This window comes from Amblyomma mixtum, chromosome 2 (assembly GCF_055824585.1).
Source record: "Amblyomma mixtum isolate Tamu chromosome 2, ASM5582458v1, whole genome shotgun sequence".
In the NCBI taxonomy this organism is placed as follows: Eukaryota; Metazoa; Arthropoda; class Arachnida; order Ixodida; family Ixodidae; genus Amblyomma; species Amblyomma mixtum.
The window spans coordinates 38,223,060-38,229,059 of NC_143013.1; positions in this window are offsets into that span (position 1 = coordinate 38,223,060).

Here is a 6,000-nt window from a genome sequence, read left to right on the forward strand (position 1 = left end):
TTGCTTCTTAAAGAGCCTGTGCACGGAGACACTTCTACATCAGGCAGGAGGGCAGAATTTTGTGCGCTTGATACCGCCATTTTTCTCGCTCATTAAGTTGTTTCATCAAAGGAAAAAGGCGAGGAGAAAAACTGTTTCACCTTATCAGCTGTGCGAGATTTCTGAAGGCAATTATTTGTGAACGACGCTGCACCTGGCAAGTACGGATTTGGCGGTCCTGCACTGAGGACTTTTCACGCTTTTATCCTATAGTGTGACAAGAGCGCCGACGTAGGGCTGCAAGCTTTTGTGGAGTATGTGAGATGTGGGCTAACAGAATATTTGCATCTTGCAGTCACAAAAACTGATGTACATGTATACGTACTACGTACATTTCTGAATATGTATATTAATGATAAGCTTGACTTCACTGTGACCTCGTACCTATTGCTAAATGGCGGCCCTGCTGCAATTTGGGGCCGCTTGAGCAAGTTGTGAAATACCTCGCAATAGCGTTGCATTATGCCTCTTTCAGGTTTTGTATAATATATTGCAGCCGAAGTCCCGCGACTTCGAATCAATCCAGCTCCACACTAGTGTGATTGTGCCTTCAGAGTAATAAACCTGCCAGCCCATATAATAAAGTACCGAGTTGACCGGTCGAAAAGGAAGTGGGTTAGGAGAGTTTGAACAGGTGGCGTAATCTTAGCCTGCAGGCATAGAAACTGCGTCCTCAGTGCATGTGACACCAGTGGACAGCTGTTTCCTGCCGGTGTGCTTGTCACAGAATTCCACACACAGGGTGTTCGCCCATACAAGAGAGAAACCACGCTTTCTTCTCGTTTTCTATTGCTCCCGCTGCTGCTGGAGAGTTCGACCCTGCTTTCGGAATCGCAAAGCGAAAGAGCAATATTCTTATCTCCAAATAGGATCAGTTAGTATTTCGTATTGCTTTGTTGGTCATGAAATATGATGTCAATCATTTTTTCCAAAAACAAAATTCGGCCCACACACTTAAGACTGCTTAAGTGTTTGAATGCGAAAGCAGTACTCTTACACGAAGCATTTAAACCCACTCACACACACACGCATGCGCGTATGACAATACCCGAAACGCTGTGTGACGAACTGTTGCATTATACTTTTCGTACGAAAATTGTTTTTTTCAGGAAAGTCAATGGCGCAGTAACTGTCACATCTCGGTGGACACCTCAACCGCGCCTTAAGGGAATAGGTACATACAAAGTATGAGAAGGCATACATGTGAAGGTTCATATGTATTCGGTTCGAATCCCTGTCGCAAGTTAGCCTGCAACTTGACTAGCCCATGTAAACAATATGCAACGAGAAATCGCATTACACCACCGGGAACGCTGTGCAAGAAAAGATTGCGTCACAATTTTGGCACGAATGTTGTCGGGAAAACTGGCGCCACATCAAGGTCGGCCAGTGGAAAGTATATATAGACGAAAGACATGTACGTAATTGTTTGAAGTTGCGGTGCTTGGCTTGTTGTGGGTGTCATACGGCCACTTCATTACGTCACCCTACTTTTCTTGCCATCGCTGGGATTTTCTCTACCATCTCCGAGTACACAAACCAACACATACACGCCGACGGCTTTTCTCGTAATGGGTGGAGTAATGTTTTAGCATTAAAAAAAAAGGTCAAACTGCAGTCACCTGAAGTGCTTCAAAAAAGTGCCTGTGCAGATTACTTCTAAGGCAGGCAAGGTATCACACAAAACAGACAACACTTCCTATTTCTTTTTCAGTCTTTAGAAATGCTCTGCAAATACCCATCAGAGATGTTTTCCAGGCGAGGGGGGTGGGGGGGGGGGGGGGGGGGGGGGGCTGCAATTATTGCAAATTTGTTCAAATCTGCAAAATGCAATTGGTATTCCACCAGCGAGTGAAGCATTTAGTGCAGAGTCGATACGCAACCCCTTGCGAGCAATTAGAAAGAGGTAAAAGACGAGATGGAAAGATGGCAACAAATGGACAAAAAGCAATGTGTTGCCATCCTCGTTACATCAGACAAAAATTGCTGCCTTCCTGCCCCAACCGCAGTAAGTAGTGCGAATAATATTTCGTGTACCCGCATCAAAGAAACGTGAATTTATGGATCCTACGTTGACTGTATTTCGATCAGACGTAAGTATACCCCTTGGGATAGTTCTTATTTTTACACCCCAGAAAACCACCATTCCGTAAAAGAAAACAATACAAAGAAAAATACTCATCAATTATTTTAAATATATATCTAATTTAAATTTGTAATCAGTAATTCATAGCCAGATTTATCGATAAGTAAAATAAAGTGAGGTCTATACCTTTGGCGATAACCTAAGGCTAATCATTTTCATGGCTTCAAATTACCGGTGTTGACGCCTATGTGCCCAGTTTTAAGGAATTAAAAATAAAAGCATTTTTGATATAAAATTCTAATGAAAACTTAATGATTCAGAATAATAATTTTATTGCTGGAGATATTTACCCCAGCAACTTTGAGCTGCCCTACAAGGTAGAAAACTAGGCAAATCACTACCTATTACGTATGGTATAGCTAGAAATCAGTAACATCGACCCTAATGTCACATCATGCGTGGTGGTTGTCTCACGATAATGAGCAATTCTTGCTTACTTTTCTTGTGGAATCACAATCTATGTAGTCAATGGGCTTGAGTGTTCTGACTGCTTCCAAACAATACTGGCGATTCTTAGCGAACGCACACAACACAAAAACCTGAATGCACATTGCGCAGTGCTTGCACAAGAAAACATAACCGCGTCGTGGACATTATGTAACGGGTGCAAGCTCTTACGCAGTCAACGTTTCCAGCTACTGAGAAAAAAAAAAGCTGTGTCCTAAATGTAGGACTCTAGGAACTTATAGACTAAGGTATCCTAAATATACCACAGCCAACCAACCAATACAGAGATGATTGTGTGCAACAGTGGGTCAAAAATGACGATCCCTGCGTACTTCAACTAGTTTACGTGCCTCGACGTGCGCTACCTAAAGAATTTTTTTGCACTGCAGAAATCGCCTCCCTTCAATATCAAGCCGATGGGCTCTGCTGCCCTCCTCGCCATCTCTTGCGAAAACTCAATGATTGCTTGAAGCGAATTACTCAAGGCTCCAGGCATGTAGACTGATCAAACGATCCATTTCGGCTGCGGCAGTATATATACGACCAATAGCACACTGCTCCAGCAAACTGCTACTCGCTGCCAGCTGGGGCGACCCCCCGAAGGGCACCGTGCAATCTTGTAAGTGCTCTCTCCCAAGCGCTGTTTGCCAGCGACCCACCGACGTTTCAAGCGGTGCCCCATAAATCCTACTCCGCGGGCGAGAGCGGCCGATGGAGTTTGGATTGCTCCAAGAGACGACGATCGGAGTTTGCGAGAGTCCTCGTTCCAGGAGGTGGTTTGGATCGGCGAGACTCTCGGCTGCTCAGAAGGAATAAGCCGTTGCATGATGCATTTTCAACACCAGTTCATTAATAATTGGCGGTTAATTTTTAATTAGGTTTTTACACACTATGATATTAGTGATGGTAGAAGTCTCCGAGCTAGTTTCGACGCCACGCCAAACCTGTGAACTGATTCTCCGCAGCCGAACGCCGTAGCATCTGAGCCAACACAGCGGGTTTTGAAAACAATGCCGTTCTGCGGCATTCGTGTAAAATTTTGGACAAGTTTTTTTTTTCTTTACTGCAACAGCGTACCTGCTGGCATAAAGTAATACCTGCACATATCGATTCACATGGGCTTGGCTGTAACAACTGGCGTAGGTTGCTCATGACGTCCGTGAAGAGGCGATATGTGATATGGGACATAGTATTGCAACACTTCGCTGTCACAAACATGGCAAAATCAGATGATACGTAGCATTAGCGGTACGCCTTATGAAGCACTAGACGGGATGGGTTTGAACACATATCTGTAAAGTGCTTGTGAACGCGAACACAAACTTCTTTGTTTCCTGCGCAGCCAACACCATTGTAAATGTTTCTGGTAAGTTCAAATGTCAGTCAGACTTTCAAGGGCAGAAAAAAAGAAACAGTAACTGGTAAGAAATTATGTTGGACAAGGCTTCTTTGGATTCGGTCCCCGCCATCGCTATGTTTGCTCTTTTTCTTAACTGCACACTACATGACATCACTGCCTACCGTACAATAATCGAGGTCATATCTTTGCCCAGTAGAAGGGCGGATACTTTAGAAGCCGTTTTCCGTAACACATAGCAATAGATCCTGCTATCTGCTTACAAGCGAAAGGTACTACAAATATTTTGTTTTGTATCGATTGTAGGTTCTATCGCTTCTATTATTAGCTTTTCATGATCTCCTGAACTACGAGTTCTGTCTAGCGGCAAAAGATTGCGAACAAGCCCGAAATCATCTTCGAAACCAAAGGAGACATTTGGTACGCAGTGCATAACATAAAAACCGCCAGCTCAAAAAACCGAAAGAAAGGCATATGTAAGCTTGCCGAATCACATGCACACAAAAAAATTGACAACCCCACCGAACAGCAGACTATTGTGATCCAGTTCATTCCGCATGCCTTCTCGGAAGGCTCCAGCACAACACAGGGAGAAAGCAAGGGAGGAAGAAAGAATTGGTGAGACGCCCTCAGCGCATGCGCGTTTCCCTTCTTTGTCTTATACTGATATCGTGTCGTCAAGCGCACCGATGAACGTTACTAAATCCTGCCACAGCTCATTCCCCTCACTGAGAACGCCCGTCTTGCAGCGACATACATATTTTCGTGATGACGTGTTCAATGAGCCGTTATCTTCCCACGAACGGAAGGGTGACGAAATGCTACCAAGCTCGCGCTGGCCTTGCAAGCAGACGTAGAGAGTGCACTGAGACCTCTCGCTTCCCAGCCTCCGGCGGCGTATAGCAATGGCGCGGAACGACGAAGTTGCAGCTCTATATCGCGTGGGCCGCTCCAAGGAATATTGTACATTCGAGCCCACTTCGCTGCGTTCTCGCAAGACCGACGGCGTACGCGCGCAGCGTCGCCATACCGCCGGCACTTCTCCAATTTCCATCGCTCCTCGAAACGAGCGGCAGGCGCGCTTCGAACAAAAGGCCCGTGCCGAAGGCGATATCTGCGAGCCAGAAGGAGCCTTCCGCGTCGTTGCTAACGCAACGAATGTCCTCACGTCGCGAGCCGAAATCCCGAAATCGCGGATCCCCCCTCCCCATGCCAGCCGCCTCCGAAAATAGCGCCGTGGAGCCATTGCCTTCTCCCTCATTTTTCTCCTCTTCCCCTTCAATCCGAAACCGGCTCCTCGCGCCTCATCGGGCAAGGCAATGGCTCTGGCACGTTGGGAAGCGTTGTTTCACGGCCGTTTGCCGGCGGGCGCAGCGCTCGCGAGCGCGAGGTTTTCAAGACGCAATCAGGTGCTGCTCCTCCGGCTCTGAACGCCGTCGTTCGTTTTCAGTCGAAAAGCGTTTTTCTCAGTCTTACGGGCGCTCTGCCTGTCGGCTTTAGTTACTTGCGCGTAATGGGCCGCAGCGAAGTAATTACGGAAACGAATGCAGACCACGCTCTCCCTCCCTCCTTCTTACTGCGTACGCCTTCTCACTCCCACTCGCAGTTTTGCAGATTGCCTCTTCTAGGGTGCCTCGATGCCCAGCGCTGCGCCGTACAGGGTGGAGACACGACCTTCGTGGGCGCCATATTGGGGCAAGCGCTGAAATGCGGGCCTACGGAGCGTCGGCCGGTATCCTTCTTTAGAACGTGCTTTCGCTAGCAGGCTGAGCTGTATAAGGTTTCTCATATATGCTCACAGTTCTGAGCACTTTTTGCTTAGTGATATAAATGAGAAAAGAGCTAGCCTGTGCTTACAAGCGCAGCTTTTAGAGCAAATGACCACTGTGCAGCTAGGACAGCACTTACTTTTTGGCCGTCTCAGATGCTCAAAGCGGTTATTTTAACTGCAGTGACTGCTTTACAGAGCAATGCGTTTTGTACTGCCAGAGCATGACGGAGTTTATAAGGT